This window comes from Neopsephotus bourkii, unplaced genomic scaffold (assembly GCF_033783945.1).
Source record: "Neopsephotus bourkii isolate Nb327-2 ecotype Australia unplaced genomic scaffold, CSIRO-AGI_Nbou_v1 NB_1060, whole genome shotgun sequence".
Taxonomy (NCBI): Eukaryota; Metazoa; Chordata; class Aves; order Psittaciformes; family Psittacidae; genus Neopsephotus; species Neopsephotus bourkii.
The window spans coordinates 3,014,535-3,034,857 of NW_026901548.1; the positions used below are offsets into that span (position 1 = coordinate 3,014,535).

Consider the following 20,323-nt stretch of genomic DNA (forward strand, 5'->3'; position numbering starts at 1 on the left):
ACAGCTGCCATGGTTTACAGAAACTTTCTCTTTTTCATCCTCCTGGTCTGACCACTGTGAAAGTAAAAACAAACAGGGGAAAACAGAGGAAATGATACCATGAAACTGTGGAAGCCACACCACAACAAATTTGATATGGCACAAACAGTACAAAGCACTTCTGTTGGAGGTGGTGTGTTAATGCTATACAGAATTACTGCATCCTCCTCAAATAGAGGGCAACAGCCACTGCTGGAGTAGCAAAGCCTTTCCACTGGCTTTTCTCTTACATCTCCGCTGGATAACAGCCTTTTCATTGAGGTCTCTACATGTATCACACTCTTGCCAGGTACTGGGAATCTATTTTTCACTCAATTATAAGAGTGAAAGCAGAAGCACACAATCATGCTTGGTGCCAAAACTATTTACATCCTAACTTGGGCCACTACCCACCCTCCTTTCTGCTATCAGCCATTCAAAAACCATGGAGAAATGTGCACATCTGCACAACTGTTTTTCCACAGAGCACTTGTCTTGCCTGCACTGCTGCAGAGCACGAGCAGGGGCTGTTAGAAGTGGGTTTCAAATGAACCCTCACTGTTGGAGAACCATTTCTTCATGGGGACTGAATGACTTTTCCCTTTCAAATGGATCACACAGATCAAAATCTGGAGAAGAAACACAGATCTTAGATGCCCGATTTCTGCTGCAGCATGGGAAGGAATCCATGTGAGGCACTATGTAGGGCTGTTAAGGGAAAGAGCTGGCATGGCTTCTATGCTGTCTCTTTTACATGTGGACAAAGGTGGTTGGAGGTCAACATCCAAATTACTCAGTACTTCACTTTTTCCCAAGACAAGATTGACTCCCAACACCTTTTCTCTGTAGCATGTGGACTTTCTGAGGAAAATCACATATCACAAGGTCATGTTCATGTTGTTCTACCAGCCAGTAACAGTCTTTAGCCTGAGCTTTCCATGACAAGTTCTCCAGCTCAACCCTGTGTTAGTGGGCTGGATGCTCACCCATTCCCCTCTCAACCCAGGGAATACAGAGCTGAAGGGAGCACATTAAAACAGTCAAGTTTCTTATTCTGTTATGCTTTTAGCTATCATCAGCATCCTTTGCAATGGCTGTCATCCTCAATGAGCACAAGAGCCCATGAAATGGGCAGGTGGAAACACTGCGTCAAGTGGGAGCACGACACATACAAACTACAGGAAAGGTTCAGCTGAGGGAAGAGTATTTTCCACACAAGCCCACTCTTTTCCAGATCAGCAAGTAACAGCTTCCCCAAACAGCCCCCGGAGCACAAGCTCACTGGTGCACACCACTTAGCCTGGATCTTGTTTAACATTCAGCGATGCTCTCTAATCCTCTTAGGTATTAGTCTTGAGATTCCTGCCAAGCACAGGAACAGCACAGCCTCCCAGGCAGCACTTAAATGAACTCACTGCTTGCAATGGGCCATTTTGCAAAATACAGTAGAACTCCAGCTGTTCTGTTTTGGTTAACCTCAGATTAGCACCTAGGAAGTTACTATGGCATGCAAAACACAAAGTTAAATAACCCTGATGGCTACATCTCAGGTGATTCCCTAGGAAGTCATACTGCATTAAGGCTGGGATTTGTCTCAATTATGTGTTTAAAGTTATGTGCCCAATTTGAGTTAGATATTCCTATTGTCTCTCTGTTGCCTGTGGCAAGATCATCCTATTCACGTTACCTACAGCCTTCATGCCATAGAATGGTTTGAACTGGAAGGAATCTTAAAGACCATCTAGTTCAGACTCCCTGCCATGGTCAGGGACCCCTTCCACTGGAGCAGCTTGCTCCAAGCCCCTGTGTCCAACCTGGCCTTGAACACTGCCAGGGATGGGGCAGCCACAGCTTCTCTGGGCACCCTGTGCCAGCGCCTCAGCACCCTCACAGGGAAGAGCTTCTGCCTAAGAGCTCAGCTCAGTCTCCCCTCTGGCAGGTTCAAGCCATTCCCCTTGGCCTGTCCCAACAGGCCCTGCTCCAAAGCCCCTCTCCAGGTTCCTTGTCAGCCCCTTTAAGCACTGGGAGCTGCTCTAAGCCCTCCCCAGAGCCTTCTCCTCTCCAGGTTTAGCCAGCCCAACTCTCTCATCCTGCCCCTATAGCCGAGATGCTCCAGCCCGCAGCCCTCTCCCATGTGCCCACAATCACTAGCTTGTGTATTGTTAAATCACTCCTTAGTGCAGGTATGACCCAGAGCACGAACAGGCACACAATTATATTTGTTTGATTAGCGAAACGTATTACCCTGAGCTTATTCTGGCTTCATGTTGGCTGAAGCCACAACACAAACAATATTTGATCTAGCACAAAGCCAGATGGCACAAAATTAACCCATTCAGCACAAATCTGAAGTGGAACAAGGGAGTTTGGACAAGATCAGTGCACAGGCTATAAGACTACTGGCTTGGCATTTGTAGCCTCCAAGTTTCCTGACACCAAGTACTCCCCATCTCATCAAAGATGAGCCAAACAAAAGCATCATACTACATCGTATTTCACTCATTTAGAATAAACTCAATGTCAGCTTGCAGCTACTTTGCATTTGAGCATGCAATACCCTCAGCCTTCACACACTGTGGTATATTTTGGGATTTCTTTGAATAGGGCACATCCCTGTTGCATAATTGAGAGGGATGGTAGGTAAATCTTGGCGTCTGAGACTCCAACTGATTCCTTTGAGAGATGCTAGTGGAAAAATGCTGAGCAATACTGCTCTGCATTACCAGGCCTCTCTAAGAAACCCATCTGAGTATGAAACACCAACTGCATACACGCATACATCAATATACGTGTAAGCTATCTGCAAGCACCACATGGTTTGCAAACTGTCCCTTTCCTAGGCTGGAACATTCTCCATCTGACAACGCTCAATCAGGTCAGCAACTCGTTCTTACTGCCAGGGAGCAAATTGTTGCCAAATGGCATTTCTTCCTGAGATAAAGGAATAAGCATGCATACAGTGTTCCCATTGTCAACCCGAAACACGTGCTGGGAGTCCAAGGGGTTTGCTGACTGTGGACAATGCGGAGATGGCTTCTACTTTGCACCTTCCCTTTTCTCCTGCACAAGGAATCACAGTGGCTGTTGGAGGACAGGTTTACTTGAAGCCTGAAAACTGCCTTCAAGGGATTCCTGCTTCCACATAGCAGCATCGCGGCGTTCCCACTTCTGGTTTGGGAACTGTTTCAGTTTCCTTGGTAAGGAGCCTCTCACATCCAAGAGCCCCCTCAAGGTGCTATGAGAAACACACAGAGCAGGACAACCTTTAGCTTGATAACCAGCTTGACCGAGATCACAGAGGACTGGGTTTTGCTCAGTGTTCCCTGAGGAATGATGGGCCTGATCCTGCCATTGCAGCTTACCCGTGCTGTGTTTGCTCACAGAAGACATTCAAGTGGGGTTTCCGAGATTGCTCACAGAAAGTGAGAGGTAATTCAAAGGAATAGAGATTGGCTGGTTCGTGGCAATAAGCAAGGAAGCCCATTTATTGCCTCTTGAGGGAAAAAAAGGCAGTATTTTAAGTTACTTTAAAACAGGAACACTGGAGACAGAAAACCAGTGTACCACAGGCTAGGGATCCACTTTTCACTCCTTTCAGTTCAGTTTCTTCAACAACTTTAGTCGAAAACCTTGAAAAGAGTATTTAAATAAGAGGAAAATATACAACACTAAAGGTATCGTGGGTTCATCAGGGTTATAGGAGGACTCCAGAAAGGCTGAGTCTGCTATAACCAAGACCCACATCCCAGCTTTAAGGATTTAAAGCTTCCCTGAGACTGAACTGAATCCACTCTGGCAATACTAATACAACCCTAAAGTTGCTTTGAAAGCACTGTGAGGAAATCCCTTTTTGGGGTGCAATTCTTATGCTAACATAAAGCTCAGTGGCATTTGCCCTGGCCTTGATAAAGCTGAAGCAGCACAGGATCAGATCGGTCATAGAGGGAAGGCATTAGCAAGCACTTCCAGGCAAGACAAGGTAGAGCAGCCTTGCAGCTGCTCTGGGACAAGGGCTGAGCTTCTGTTTGCTATGAGGCTTTTAAAACAATAGAGAACTTAAATTCAAGTTTCAAACCTGGTTTATTTGGGCTCTGGTAAGCTAAAAAGATTGATGCGGTTATCCAAGGAAAAGCTATGAAGGAAAACCCAAAAGAGCCCATGTTTTGGGGACTTCTTATTTCTGTGTCATGGGCTGGTATCATTTATCAGAACTCTAGAATCTAAATGTGGGGGGGGGGTTTCCCCCTCTCTTAATGCTATCTAGAAAAAAGTCCTCCCATTTCCTAGCACACCCAAACACTTCAATGGACAAATATGAAGTCATAGTTATAAAAATGCCAAAAAGTACTTTTTCTTGGATTTTTTCAGCCAGAACATTGCAAAGTCAATAGTATTTTTTGGAAGAACTCCAAAGTGTTTGGCCTTGCTTTCCCAACATGAAACCAACTCCCTAACCCCTCAGACCACTGGATGATGGTTATACAAAGCTTGTCAGCACTTTCTTTTTTGATGGAACCAGTCTGAGCTCGGAGAATTCAAATGGCTGAAGATCATCAGTGCCGTTCAGCAAACACCTTCTCCATCAGTAGGAATCAAATCCAGTTTTAGTGTAACTATATGTGAGTAGAATAGAACAAGAGAAAAAAACTGGACTTGTGTCTTCACGGCTCCAGGAATTCCAGAAAGTGCTGGAAAGCCTCAGCACCTTGCTGAATGAAGCAAACAAGGATAAAGAGTGTTTCCTACCACCACCATATTCCTGTTGCTCAAGCTCATTTACAGTCTAGAAGTGGAAGGACATTTTTGACAGCAGCAACATGGTAGCACCCCAGACTTAGGGTATTTCTGCCTGAATTGAGATTTAAGGTTAGAACAACATTGCTCTGTTAATATTAAACACTTCACTGCCTCACCTCATGCTCTCTGCTGTACTAACAAGAGGCCTGACTCAAAATCTATTAAAGTTAGCAGCCCTGAGTACTTGTCTACAATCACCCATCACAGCTACCCAAGCAGGATAAATGCTTTTGTTTGGGATTCATAAAGCAAAGTCCTTGACCTCTCTCAGAGCATTTCTCCCACAAAGTGTTTGTAGAAACTCTTTGTTCTCAACTCCTCCACTTCAGCATCACTGCTGGTACGCCGGGAGGTCACCCAAGGGCAAGACGGAACAAAAGTAATTATATCACTGGGGGGGTTTGCCATAGATTGGTTTTGAAAAGGGAAAAAAGGGCGACTCCAGGATGGGAGCAGCTCTTGCATCTACAGATCCTGCTGCTAGAGAGGGCTGGGGTAGCTGGGGAACATTCTGGCCATTGAAATCCAGACCAAAACACCAATCTATTTAATCCAAAACAGCCTGTGCATGGTTAACAACTCCAACAGGTTGCTATAATGTGATGACCTCTGTTTCTTAAGCCTAAAAATCCAAGGGGGAGCCTCTCCCCCACAAAATCATACTCAGCATCTCACTAAGCCACCATCAACAATCCATCAGCTCTGCTAAGTGGTTGCAGAGTCTTACAAAGCTTTTCCACCGGTCACTGTTGCCTTAATGGGATCCTGAAAGACGCAAATGGCTCAGAATAATCAACTTACAGGCAGCAGCTCAAGGAACCAGGTGAAGACGACAAGAAACCCAAATGATAAAGCAGAATATTTGGTCATCTGGCATACGAGCACCTTCACCTGTAGGCTGTGAGCAAGCCCATAGGCAAATGCAGGTTTCTGTGCTTGATACACTGAGTTAAAATAAAGGAAAGCAAAACAGTGCTCAGTGATGGGGTTGACTGAGCAAAATAAGCTGCAGCAAGCAGAGCCATGATTCACTTTTGTGCTATTTTACTGGGTGCGAAGTCCCAGATCAGAGCAGGGTCCCCCCCCAGCCTGCTCCATGCTGTAAAGACACACACAAAAAGATTAAAGCCGCCTCAAGGAGCTTGCAACCAGAAATCGTGGGGCACTGAGCAGCTGGATACTGATCTCCCTAAGCCAATGGATATTTCTTTTGTTAGTGGCTGATCCCATTTCCCCCTCACCTACAAACCTCTGAGCTCTGTAAAGATTTCTAGTAAGTACTTGCTCAGTAGTTCCTGGTTCCGCTGGCCAGGAGTGTCCAACCCCCATAGGAACTGCTGCTTCCAGTCTCATCTGTCATCCCTGGGTCACACATAATGCTTTTGCCACCGTCACTTTGTGGGTTTGCCCCACGTGCAGGGTGGATTAAGGCAATACAAGAGGAGTGGCTGTTGCACAGGGCTACAGACAAGGCTGTCACGCCTGGACACGCTCCTCACACCCCAGTACGTTAGCAGTGGCAGGGCAGGTGGCTGTGGTCTGTCCCTCATGCTGCTGCTTCAGTTTCCGATCATCTCTGGTACTCCACAAGCTCTTTGCATATAAATAACTATTTCCCCCTCCTCCCCTTTCATTATTTGACTAACCCTCTCTCCCCGCTGTTTCATCCTTTCTCGTTCTTCTTGTGTTTAAAGCCACCCAAGGCATGCTTCTCTAAAGATCTCTTTCGTGTTCTTCACCCCCCCCCATCAAATACTATTTTAGGGTATTTTTACAACCAAGCAGCACTATAGAAACTAAGAGCCCAGAAATCAAAAGAGGAGGTGCCAGACTGGAGTAACACCATGCTTGTAGCGTGTTGCCTGATAAAACCAACCTATAAAACAGCACTAAAACACTAATGCAACAACTCGTGCGATTAACGCCCACTTGTGCCTTCTGAGCTCTCAGAATTGAAACCCAAGGTTTTATTATAACAAGGCTTTTGCTTTGTATCATCTGAACAAATAGGTTCATAAAGTAATATAGGTCAGGCGATGGAAGTGCTCCAATTTCAGCTCAGCATGCTGTCTGCCACTTCCTTCTCTAACTTTTCTTACAACCCTCTTGAAACCAAATTGTTTTATAAATAACATACTTTTTACTTGCTATAAGGACCAATTTGCCATGCCACGTATTTTTATTTCCTCACCTTTACTTTATCAACATTATTATTATTTCCTTAGCTTTTCTTTAGCTATTTTCTCCACTTTCCTCATTTTCTCCCTTTTCTTTGCATCTTTTCAATTTCCCATAGAAAGGCAAGGCTCTCACAAAAGGAAAGGGAAAAAAAAAAACAACTCCATCACAAACCACAGTGAATCAGTTGTAACGAGCTTCAGTTACAAGATAACAACACCGGTTTTGAAGCATCACCGGAGGCAGCTCGCAAATGGAAAATCTCAGTGACCTGGGCTATTTGCCTTCCCCCCCACCCCTTCCCTTGCCGCAGGACAGGCTTTCCCCGAGCTCCTCTCACCAAACCACCGGTCCCACAAAACAACCTGCACACCCCAGGGCAGGACCGCTGCCTCCCCCAGCCCCAAGCCCCCCTCCAGAACCGCCGCTAACCCCATCCCGAGGTTTTCCATCCCCCGGCGGGGAGCGGCGGATGACCCGTGCCCATCCCCGCTTCCTCGGTGCTCACCCGCACCGCTCCCGCAGACACGTGCGGTACCACCCGGTAGCTCCTGCCGTGTGTGTGTGTGTGTGTGTCTATGTAAGGTCGGGGGGATCACCCGGGGAGCCCCCATCACCACCGTGCCCACCCCGCTCCCTCCATCCCTGCCCCGGTACCTGCTGCCGTCCTGGCTGCCGCCACCGCGCTCCCCTGCGCCAGCCGCGGGGAGGGATCCCCCCGCCCTGACCGACGGGAGTTTTCTCCAATCAGGGGCGGATGCCGGCAGCGGCTCAGCCAATAGGGAGAGAGGAACTGAGAGCAGAGCGAAAGTGGGGGCTACGCGGGCAGAGAAAGAGGGATGGGAGAGGGGCAGATGGAAGGGGGGAAAGATGGGAAGGGAAAGAGGAAGAGCAGGGAGAGCATCCCTTGTTGGGCAGGGAGTAAAGGAGGAAAGGAACAGCAAGGAAATGGATGACAGAGCAATCATAAGTGGGATACGGCTTATGGTCAGGTGCATCTTATCAAACCTGCCCCATTTCCCGTCCCACCACCCACCTGGGGCCTCACAACCCCCAGGGAGGGCTCAGGCTGCCCCATCCCTGAGTATCCCAGCCTCCCTGCATCCCTGAGATGTGCAGGAAGAAATGCTGCGATACATCCCTCTAGCACACACAGAGGGGAAAAGTGTGCTGGAAGGAACTGCACCCGTGGCTGTTGTGGCAGGGAAATTATTCTTTACCTCCAGCCATTGCACTGAGTTGACCTCGTGTAAAAGGAAGAACAAGCCAGAGAGCAGATGCACGGGTATTACTTTATCTGGGGCATAACCACATCTATCACAGTGCTATCTGTATTGGTGCAATACAGCACCAGGCGCTGTCAGCCGGGCACGGCTGGGTTAATGATTGCAGAGGCAGAGCTGAGGGAGTGGTGTGGAAAAGCACCGAACCCCTTGGATTTGCATTAATGTGTTTGGGCCTTTTTCTCTGCTGTTTGGGCTGACACAGGGGTTGGTGGGGCCCTTGTGTGGTTAAACAGGGGATCAGCATCCACACCTGAGCACTCCACACCAAGGGCATCAATCACCTAGGCAGGACATACCAGGCATGACACGTGCATAGGTTTGCCCATGCAGCTCTTGCATGCCTTCCAATGCAGCTCCCCTTTGCATTTCTTAAGAGCTGTTTCACATCAGTTGGGAATTTGGCCTGTTTCTGCATGTTCAAAGATAAATAATTCAGGCACTTTATACTTAGCTCTTTAAATTGCAATCGGTTCTCCATTAGCCAAAATGCATGAGATAACCTGGGTGATGGAAACCCCCAGCTAACTCTGTGCAAGGTGGTGAGGAAGGGAAAGATGTGGTCAGAGGTCTCCAGCCAAGCCCCACGGTGTTCATCTCTGCTTGCTGCAGAGCCAGTGGTGCTGCATCATTCGCACAGCTGCTGCAGAGCTCAGGGACCCACAGGGACCTAAGGGCAGGGGCAGGAGCATCCGAGGCTGTGGCTCCAAGATGCTGCTGGAAGGTGCTGCCTTTTTGTCCCATCCTTGCTGTGCCCTTTGCAGTTGGACAGGCTCCTGGTAGGTTTTGCTTTCACTTACTGTGCTAAACTGGGAGCTGTTGAGTAAGTTTTAAAAGCTAAATTAAGTATAGGAGCTGTTTGTGACATCCTATGGTCAGGAAAAGCAGAAGTGTTTGCTCCATGGACACGTATTGAGGTGACTTTATTATGATGAACCTTTTCCTGTATGCTGAAGTTTAGGGCATTATTTTGGCTGGTGCTGTAGCATCACTGATGAGTAAGGCCCTGTTTCAGTGTTTCTGTTTTAAATAAACAGGGTGGAAAGGACAACAAACGTGCAAAGGTGAAGCAGTGTGTCAGAAGCATCTGAGCTGGGAACCCCCTCCACATTTCCTGTTCAACCGTACCGAGCTGCATTCATCAATGTGTCCAGCTTCAGGGTGATGCATCCCTCCTCCTCAGTTATGCTCACTTCTCCAAATACATTTTGGCCCATCCTGCCTTTGGTGAGGCTGTCCTCAGAGGTGCACAGTGATTCTTTTGCATCAGTTTTGGTGATTGTTTTGTCTCATCCTCTTGGGTGAGGGAGATGTAAAGATATGGAGCTTGTCCTATGATTTGCATGAGCTAATACTAACTGAGAATGTGGTCAAGGGAGAAGGTGCAGCAAGAAAACATGGTGGTTACCTGAAAGAAATCTATCATCTCCTACAGAAATCTTTAGAAGATGCTGGGCAGCATATGGCAAATCAGTCCTGCCATCCCTGCTGATTCACTTGTAAATGAAAGGAGTCTGTCCCAGGGGCAAGGCTGTTTTAAACTCCAGTTTTAAAGCCTCCAGGGCTCAGCATGAGACAATGCACACCTTGCTGCAGGAGTGGCTCCTCCAGAACCCAGCATCTTCCCAGGACCAGGCTTATCCTGGATGTTTGCAGCTATTTTAAGGGATAGGAGAAGCTGGAATTCATTTGCATTCATTTGCCAAAGCTATAGAAAGGCATGAAGCATGCATGATGCAATGAAAGCTGGGGGAGGCAGGGGGTGGAATGATGGGCAAGGTTTGGGGAGCACAGAGGGGAACATGGGCAGGGTGGCAGGGACCTAAGCATAAGGGAACTGGGGGCTTGACACAAACTAAATTTGAGCCTCACTCAGTTCCTCTCCTGGCTCTGCAAACCTGCAGAAGAGAAGGGTGCAATGGGAGGAAAGGGAGAAATGCATCGCAGAAGGATTGGAGAAGTGCTCACCAGAGTGTAGTCCTTGTCCTGCTGTGAGCCACAGGCACCTCCAGGGGAGATGGGGGGGAGATGAACAGACACAGCCCGCTCCCCTGCACTGCTGGAGATGCACATCAGTTTTCCTTGACAGCTTCTGGCCTCAATCTTCCTCACCTCTGCCACTCTCTCATCTCAAGACCATCTCCTTTTGCTTCCTCACCTGCCAAGCTCAGCCAGACTGGATATAGAGCTGTCAGCAGCTGATGCTGCTGGTGGCTTCCCTTTCAAACTGGAAAGCACCGAGGTTTTGGCTTGGCTGGTGTTTGGTAGTGGCACAGAGGTTGTTTCTGAAAGGATGGGGCCACCTCTATCCTGGGCCATCTCTGCCCCATCCATCATTACAGCTGAGAACTATCAGGGCAGTGATTGTAATTAACAATGGTAATCATATTATTATTATTAACATTATAATAATTATATTATTGTTTTTACATGGGTTTCTATCTCCTCAGGCTTAGGAGGCTCTGATCCTTTTAGTTTGACCAAACCCCTGATTTTACGGCTCATGTTAACACTTGCAGTTCTTCCACAATGATTTTGATTCAGTGTTTCACATGGGGATGGATTTATGATGTGTTGTACCTCTGTCAGAAGCTTTGGGAGCATCAGAACCTCTGGGCCGCTATTTTTGTATTAATCTCCATAAATCATTAAAACTCTGGGTTTAATGAATGCAAATCTGGTGCCACAGAAGGGAAGTCAGTTGGCTGGAGGCAGTCCCAGGCCTGGAATCACTCCATCACCAGCCGCTGTTGAATGATGCTTCTTCAAGTTCAATCCTGTAAGCCACATGGGACCTGAGATGGTCATGACAATCTTTGGGTTAAATCTGTGCAGAAATAAACCTTATTAAGGCCCATCAAATAAAACGATCCTTGTTTCTCCAGGATCCACAATGCTGACTAGGAAAGAACGGGAACAGTTGTATATTCATCACGTAAAATCTAGTTCTGGGAACACTGACATTTTTAATACAGTTAAGTGCGCATGTATTTACAAGATGAGGTTAGCACAGAAATAAACAATTTATTTAAAGGCATGATGTCTAATACAGAGTTCTGCTGCCTGAATGATCATTTCCTAATACTGATGTTATAAATACTTCCCTGATTCACATCTGTTGCACAACAAGCAATAAATCTCGGGGAAGGAAGTGCAGAACTGGATTTTTTCCCTTAAAAAATAATAGAATAATTGAAGAATCAAAACTCTTTAGAGTTTTATTATACTTCTAATTTGAGCTAGAAATTCATCCACAGGAATGACTATGATAAGTAATAAAGAAGGGATTTTTCAAGAGCAGCGACTAGTGCTGGCTTGCACTGGGAAATGCACTTTGGAAAATCCCCCTTGGGATTTTTACCAGACTTTGTACTGTCCTACCTCTGTGAGCCCCTGTTGGTTTTGCAGACTGGAGCATCAGAATCCATCCTGCTCAGCACCGTGAGCTGCATTTATTATCATGAGAGCGAAAGATCCTGTGAATGAAAGGAGTCAAACAGTGGCAACCATTGCCAGAGGGCACTGCAGAATGAAAAGTGTATCTGCTCAAGGAAGGATTAGACAAATTAATGGGTGACACATCCTCTGGCAGCTACTAAACCCAATAATCTCCATGCAAACCTCTAGTCTGAGATGTCCCCAAGGTGCTGATAGCTGGTGGCCAGGAAAGCATCACAAGAGGCAGCAACCCCTCACTGCCCATCCTGTTCTCACCTGCTTTACAATCCAGCCAGCAACAGCACTGCGATGCTGTATCTGTGGGTTATTGGGAAGCAAATTTAGGAACCTTGCTGCTGAGCATGTACAAAGTGAGATATGTTAATTCTGAAGGACATGAAGGAGAGCTACATCTTCTCTCTGAAAGATTTCTAAAGGGCCTGAGCTCTTTTATTCTCAGGTCTTTTCCATTAGGTGATGCGCAGATGCTGCAGCCTTTCTTCCCTAAAATAGAAATGAAAGTGATCTCTTGTATTCCGATCAAGTTTTATTTGAATGAAATACAACATTATATTGGCAAGAAGGATGGAAAAGTCCCAAGATGGCATCATCCGAAGAGAAAACAATGGGAGCTCAGTGCAGGAGCTGTAGGTATGCTCCTGCAGAGCCTGAACAGTGCATGGCACCTGGCAGCTCCGAGTTAACACCGAGGTTGTTTCAGCCTTAGGGGTTAAAAGGGAATATTTGGCTGTGATGATGATAATAAGCACAATATTTTGTTAACTGCTGCTCTTGGGCAGAAAGCAGCCCCGATTAGCAAAGCCACACCATGGGAGTGTATGCTCCGGGTCAGACTCCAGGACTCCTTTCGTTGTGCCTGTATCCCGCACCATGAACAGGAGCTCCTAAGCTGTTACGTGTGAGTCCTGCAGAAATGCAAACAGTAACCAATAATAACAATAATTACAATCCAAATCATTACATGGGTCATGCCAAGCTCCAAAATTTAAGTTCTTTGAGCACAACTAACCTGCTAGGCTGTTATTTAGTAGGGACCAACAAGGCATCCTCTGCACCTTACCTTCATGGGTTGCTAGAGCTGAAGCTCTGCTCCAGGACAAGGTTCACCAGCTCGGAGAGCTGTGCTTGCAGCTGCAGGAACCCCTTGCACTGGGTAGGGAGCACTGGCAGAGTTGTACCCCATGTACAGGGATGTACCCCGATGTACCCCAATCTCACATTTCCTCTGCTCAACATTAGAAAAGAGCAATGAATAATCAGAGAAAAACATACAAAATGTTGTGACAGCTCAGAATTCATTGCTCTGTTGTACCAAAGCAGCGGTGCAAATGGGACTGTGGGGAAGATCACCTGCATTGTGGTCTTCCCTTCTTATCCACTGGCTGTGCTTCTGGCTCTGTGTCCAATGGGAATATTTACTCTTCCCTTAGCAGCAGCACAAACTCTCCCGTACCAAGGAAGGGAACAAGCGTGGTGGCAGCATCCCAGATGAGATGCCTGCAGCACGGGCCATGCATGGGAAGCAGTGCAGAGCATCCTCACAGGGGTTTGGGCTTGGGCTCCAGCTGAGCTGCCATGGTCAACACAGCATGTTTGTACAGCAAGAGATCAGATCAGAGCAACACCCTTCCTCTTTACGTGTGCTTTTGAAGCTTTTGAAGCAATTGAACTATCATTTCACACCACTTCTTTCTGGCTGGGAGACTACAGAAAGAGGTTATTTTCAGCCACCAAAGTTTTACTTTAATTTTTTCCTTAATAAAGCCTGATGAAAAAAGTAACATTATAACAAGGCATGAACTTTTCCTGACTTTATATCATAATGATTTTTGAAGATCACTATTGAACTGAGTCTTTCAACTCTTTTTGCTTTGGCTTAAAAAGCTGGCACAAATGTTGCTCCAGGTCTCATGTACCACACTATTTGCTCTGCCCAATCCCCCCTGCAGATTCTGATAAGCGTTGCCATTGCAGTGTGATGAAGTACAGATGCTTATTGACAAACATATATTGATTGATCTATCACCTGCCCTTATAATGCAGGAGATGGTCATGAGCAGCATGTGTTTGTGAAGAATATATTCCAGCATGATAAGTTAGCTGTATTGGAAAGATTTCCAGATAGCGATTGATTTTCCAGGCTATAATTAGCTCAGAGATTGCAAACATAGAAAATATTGCTCCAGACATTGATTTGTTTAATTGTTCATAGCACCAAAGCTATGGTGTGACTGCAAAGCACATCACATGCTTCCCGCAGAGAAAGACTTTGGATAAATATTGCTCCTGTAAACATGGAGAAGAAATCATGTGTGCAATTGTGTTGCTGTCTCAGATAAGGTCTGGGTCTCACTTGTTGTGGTTCATTTTGAAAACCCAGACATATAGTTCCAGATTCGTGGAGCTACTTTTAATCACCATCACAAGGATTCATAGGGATGCTGCGAGCCGGCTACCAAAGGACTCTGGTTGCAACCTGCAGCAACATGACATATCTCAGCAAGCCTGTGTTCTGCTAGTCTGCTGCTGCATCCTGGTCCCTGCATGGATGCTTTGTCAGTTCAAACTTCACACTTTTTACACTGCTGATGGAGCTGCCTACTAGTGCAGCAAATGCCATGCACATGGGTTACACCAGGCTCTGCCCTAACCATCCCTCAGGGTTCCCATGAAACAAGTCCCACTGACCACAGCTTTGGCCATGCTCAAATCCTTTCTCTTTTTCTTCCCCTGGCCCCGCAGCAGCCAGAATTCAAGGCTCAGCCTCACATACTGGAGAGGTTTAGAGGACACAGCTTTAATTTGGTGGCTGCCATGTGTTTGTTATCTAAAGCAACACTTGCATATGCCATTTCCTTGTTATAATTAGAGAGAAACTTAATCAGTTCAGCTTCTTGCTGAAGCAGGCCTGACTTTGCACTTGGCGTGCTGAAAGGCATTAGAAGTGACAAGCTGCAGCATCTCCTGCAGTCGGCAGAGACCAGAAGTCAGTCTCTGTGGTGTCATCATCCCTCTGGTCCTGTGATATCACTAGGGTGCACCATGCCACCAGTTGCTTTCTAGCTGCTGTCCCCAGTTAGTGCTTCTTCTGGTTTTTAATTCTCTTAATTCTCAGTTGACCAAGGGCAGTAACTGCTCCCAAGAGTGTCCATGGCCAGAAGCAGACATACTATTAACCATCTATAAGACACCCTATGGCTGCTTTATCATCCCCACACATCCCAGAGCTCATGGACAAAGCAGGGTGAACCCAGCCCCACTAATATAGGAGATGCTCCCACCCCACTCTCCCCAGCAGCTACAAGATCCATTTACACAGACAAATATTCCCTGGACCTGCCAGCTCTGGAATGCCTTTTTTTTCCCCATCGTCCATCTCTAACTACCGGCTGAAGAAACACGTCTCTTCTCTTCTTTGGAGGGGATTTTGGGTCCTGCCCAGTGATGTGCATGAGCTGGTCAGTGCTTTGCACTGGTGATTCAGTGGCCTCATAGCACACACAGGGTGGGGTGGTTGTTTCTTATGGAAAATAGGAGTAGTTATGTCCAGTAACAACATAAAAAAAAATCCCCAACACCAAGCTTCCTCTTCTAAAGAGGTTTCTATTTCTCTCTAACAGGATAATGACACGTATTTTCTGATGAGGCAAAGCCAGGAGAGCCCAAGAGAGGCAAATCAAGGACACTGCAGTTAGGGAGGTTATTAGAATGATTTCCTCTCATTGCCCAACTGTGCCAGCCACTAAACAAATCAGTTGAGTCACTTCTCTAAAGAGCTGGCAAATTAGGAAGGTTGGGCAAACAGCAAAACCCCCCAAAAAAGATCATTTCCAGGTTACAGGGATTGCATATTTTGACACAAGTCACACGGGGATTTGGCAACTGGGATTTCTTCCAGACCCTGTGAAATCTCAGGAAGGAACAAGAGATGCTCATTTTTAAAAGCCCCAAACCTTATAATACTGAAAGAAGCCAAACTGGGCAATCTGATTTGGTTGAGGAAAATGCTTTAGCAACCATAGAATTCCCAGACATACCCGTTCCAGCAAAACCTTGGGAAGAGCCTCAGGAGATGGGAAGTGCTGCAGTGAAAGTAAATTAAATAAGACATTAATGAGTCGTGTGCCTTCCCCTTCCTTCCCTGCAGCAGATCCAGGGGTGAGCAGCATCAGACCAGGGCATGGACTCTCCTCCTGTATGTGCAGTCATTGCACCAGCCAGCTTCCAATCTGGAATGGTATTAATGGGGGCATCCTTAAACAGGAATCCTATAGGAGAAAAGGTGTAGAAGGAAAGGATGAGATGATGAAGTTCTCTTTATCTCACCTGGTTTCCTGGGAAGAGGGATCTGGGATGTGGATGAGAGGAGTGAACTGCAAGTGCTTTTCCCACTTCTCTGTGCCCAGGACAGATGGGTATGAGAAAAGTTGAGTATTTCACCCCAACAATCTATCTAGCATCTGTGTAAGTGAATCCCTCATGCATGAGGGCACAGTGGCTACTGCTGCGACACCAGTATTGAGGTGCACCAGGCAGCCTCCCCAGAGCACGCACTTTTGGGGTTAGGTAATAAAGAGGTACTTTGGGGGTTACCCCTTCCCTTCCCGATGTGGAATGATTTGCACAATGACCTGCGGGAGTTTCCCCTCGGAATTCCTATCGGGATAAGGACGGAGCAGACTTAGCCCGGTCTCACTCTCCCATCTAGTGGTAAGACAAGGAAAGGTGGTCCAGGCGAGAAGAAAGCGCTTTCTGAGGCTTTTGGAGGCGGGTATCGTTGTGGGCTCAGTTAAACCCATCTTCCCCAGCACTCTGGGGACTGGGAATGTCACCAACCTGATCCAAAGGGAAACATAACAAAATGGGAAGATGGCTCCGAGTCCTTCTCTGCATCCATCAGGTTTTGGGGGGCCCCTACTCCAGGAGGGAGAGAAAGGAGGGAATACACCCCATGTAAAACAGTCTGTACCTAAAAGCATGCACTTCCTGAGCGAAACAGCATCTTCTATATCAGTCGTGGTGGATGGGAGGCAGAAAGCCATAGAGCAGAGCAAGAACCACATCTGCCCACAAACAAATAGCCTCTCACCTTCAAATAACCCTCCCTGCTACTCCAGCTCAATACAGACACAGCTTTATAGCTCCTCACATCCCCCCACATGTAAGCCCCATAGACACCCCACTGCCTTCCCGGAAAGGCCCCCCAAAATAGCGAGGGGAGGTGCCAGCAGCACAGGCGGATTGCACAGACACGTTTAGGGACTCACAGGAAACGCGCGGTCAGAAGCGGGAGCTGGGGCTGTGCTCACTGAGCATGGTGTGCAGAGCCTCACATTTCAGCAGGGCAACAGCCTCGAAGGCCTCTTCTAGGAGGTGACCCGGGGAGGCTGAAGCAGGGCAAATGGGGTTACTTTGAGCTGTAAAGCTGGGTTTTATTTCAGCCAGACCCACAGGGCTGCGTGGGAAGGGTTTCACCTCTCCCGCAAAACTTGAAGGTGCTCAAAGCCCGAGAAACCCCAATTTTCCCATGAGGAACTGGTGCAGATCACTAGGGGTGACTAGCCCCACAGTGGTGTCACTGATGGGGAAACATGGGGCTGAGGTCCTGGTGTCCCAAATTCAGGATGCTGCCATTCACACTCCAGTGTACAAAGACCCGAGATGCGGAATGGATGCACACTTACAGCAGGTTAATATTGCCATGTCGGATTGAAGAGTCGTGGTATTCCCTGGAAAGTTAGATGATGCTCCCTTTTGAGTAAATAATGTCAAAAGCACAAGGGAAAAGTAATCTCTCACAGGTCAGCTGTTCATAAACCTTGGAGGTGCAAGTGCTTGGCTGGCATCACTGCTCATACAAAAGGCTTTTCCAGAACAACACACTGCTAGCCGTGGCATCACCCACATAGTCTGCAGCACTATGGACTCGTCTGGAAGGAGATAACTCAGATGAGCACTGTACTCATTCCCACACTATCAGATTATAAAAGTAGGTGCTGCACAGGTTTGGAGGTCAGGTAAAATGGAAATGCTCCATCCCTGACAGTGTTCAAGGCCAGGTTGGATGGGACTTCAATCAATCTGGTCTAGTGAAAGGTGACCCTGCCTGGGGCAGGGGTCTGGAACTGGATGAGCTTTAAAGTCCTTTCCAACCCAAGCTATTCTATGATATCTTCTGCAGAAGGAATGCAGTGCTATGGGTGGTTTCTCAAGCAGCACCCACATGCAGGTTGGATCCAGCATCAGGCACCTTCAGGGGATGCATAAGGTCTATGTTCACTGGAATGGGACATCATTGGACTGTGCCTGATGCAGGTGGGACCAGGCTGAGTGTTGGCCAGGGTTGGTGGGCATGAGCTCAGTCAGGAGAGGGCAGCCTTCACTGCAGACTGATGGGGCCAGGAGAGCAAGAGGCATTTGCACCCAACTGGCCCCTGCGCAGTGAGGGCTGTGACTTTTAAGAAGAGCTTACATGAGAAAGTTTAAGTGATGGCCAGTGTGGAAAAGGGGGTGTGCAGATGAAAAAGGCACCTTTCTCAGGAAATACTGCTGCTGGCAGGAGTTCAGCACTGTCCTGTCCGGATGCCCAGGATGTGAGTCACACAGCCAAGCTGGGGGGACAAAAGGGTCCTCTGAAGCAAAGCTTACCATGACCTGCTGCTCCAAAATCCCTCTTCAGAAGGCTTGTATATGTGTGTATATATATTTATATATATACATACACAGATAAAATTCCCTTTCTTCATTGCAAGCCCATCTACATGCACCAGGCTCATCCATTTGGCTGCAATAGCAACACACACGCATGGGAATCCAGGTGGGACACCCTGGTCTTGCATCTCCAGTGATGGCCCTGCAAAGCCTCCCTGGAAACAGCATTCCCTGCTACAGCAATAAAAAAAGGTTAATGAAAAGACAAGCTGGAAACACAGTTGATGCTACTGCTGCGATACCTCATTTGAGCTGCAAATAAACGGTGAAGTTCTGCCTCCTACTAGAGGTGTCATTGGGGAAAATCATTCCTTCCTTCTCTAAACAGCACCACATTGTTTCTGCTTTTCAACTTGCTGCCAACTTGGTGTCACAGTCTATTTTTCCATGACAATGATCTGTTTAGCTGGCAGTGGTGATACCCTCTGTTCAGGCTCCCACCCTCCAGACAAGCACAAAAGACAGTCAAAAATAGATTCACCTAGGAAAGCAGAATAAATAAGGGCTGCTCTTAGCATGTGAATAGCTAATGAAGACCCACTTTGCAGTCTTGGCATATTCATCAGCTTCAGCAGATGATTGTTGATTGTGGCTGCAGCTACTTTAGTCTGCTTTGCTCATTATACCCAGGTCAAACGAAACACGCACGGAACCGTGGCAGAAATGATAAGAGCCAATGGAGGTGGCCATAGTGGTGACCCATCCCAACTGGAAAATTACCGGTTAGGGTTTGTTATAGCCCATTACATGGAGCTGTTTCATCTAGCAGCAAGAGGTAGGTCACTTCTAATCACCAAGGGCGAGATCCAGCTCATCACACTGTCTCATGTCTCTCATTAACAGAGCCTCAACAGTCCTGCCTAGTAGACCAGACGGGCTCCAGACATGCATTTTGGGAGTTGTTTATGATTCACCACCACACTAATGTGCCTGTATTGCACAACGGAGTCAGGACTGTCCAGACCAACCTGGGTAAGGGCTGAGCAGGGTGGTGGGTCTATTTGTCACCCAGCTGCTGGGAACAGCTCTGACAACCACTGCCACCCTCTCCTCTGCCCACAAAGGCTTTTCCCTCTTAGCAAGAGACTTGCAACCAGCTCTTAGAGTCGTGGGCAACTTACAGTGAATAACAGACATAAATACACTATAAGCTATACAAATGTAGGCAATCCCCTAACAGGATTTTCTTCTTAAGCATCTTAGGACACTGATTTCTTCCTTTCCTGAAACCAAAACTGGAGGGCTCAGGGACTGCAAGGTGAATGAAGTTTTAATACTATGGTTGCTAATAACCTGGGAAAGATGAAAAGGAACAAAAACAAGAAAGAAAGAGCCAGCCAGATCCTGGCTCAGCACAAGTACCTGTGTCTTGATTAATTTGACACTAAACTTGTGGCAATGGATAAAGACAGAAGAGGGATGCTGTACCATGAAGCACCATGGCCAGATGACTCTGTTGCAATACCTGCTTTAGTTCTTGCCTGATCCAACCCCAAGACCCCATCGATGGCGATTCCTCCCAGACCTTTCTCTGTCCCTAATCCAGCAAACCATCCTCTTCTCACCAGTTTTGGGCCAAAGGAAAGTGTTGTTGTTAGGCTACCTCTATTTTAAGGTCTTTTAATTATTTCCACCTCTGTGATTACACTAATTAGCTAACTGGTTTCTAATGGCTGCACAGTAGCTTGCATCAGACTCCCATTAATCACAGCGCTAGCGAGTCTTGTTAAGAATCCCTGATTTTTAACATTATGATTTGAATTTATTCAATGCAAAAGCAATCTGAAGGGGGAAGAGAAGTCAATAGAAATAGACACTGTCTTTGCCAGCAGCTTAGCAGAGAGCCTCTTTGATATATATATATAGAACTGTTATGA

The 20,323-nt window shown here is 47.0% G+C and overlaps 2 long non-coding RNA genes across 2 annotated transcripts; both read right to left on the reverse strand.

Annotated features, from left to right (window-relative positions):
- Window positions 1-9,296: 9,296 nt before the first annotated feature.
- LOC133216736 (uncharacterized) lies at window positions 9,297-12,917 on the reverse strand. The gene is made up of 3 exons (XR_009726710.1): window positions 12,796-12,917; window positions 11,658-12,640; window positions 9,297-11,176 (listed from the first exon to the last, which is right to left on the reverse strand). It is a non-coding gene; the product is annotated as an uncharacterized LOC133216736 (long non-coding RNA).
- Window positions 12,918-12,991: 74 nt separating this feature from the next.
- LOC133216737 (uncharacterized) lies at window positions 12,992-19,370 on the reverse strand. The gene is made up of 3 exons (XR_009726711.1): window positions 18,988-19,370; window positions 15,773-15,817; window positions 12,992-13,305 (listed from the first exon to the last, which is right to left on the reverse strand). It is a non-coding gene; the product is annotated as an uncharacterized LOC133216737 (long non-coding RNA).
- Window positions 19,371-20,323: the final 953 nt, after the last annotated feature.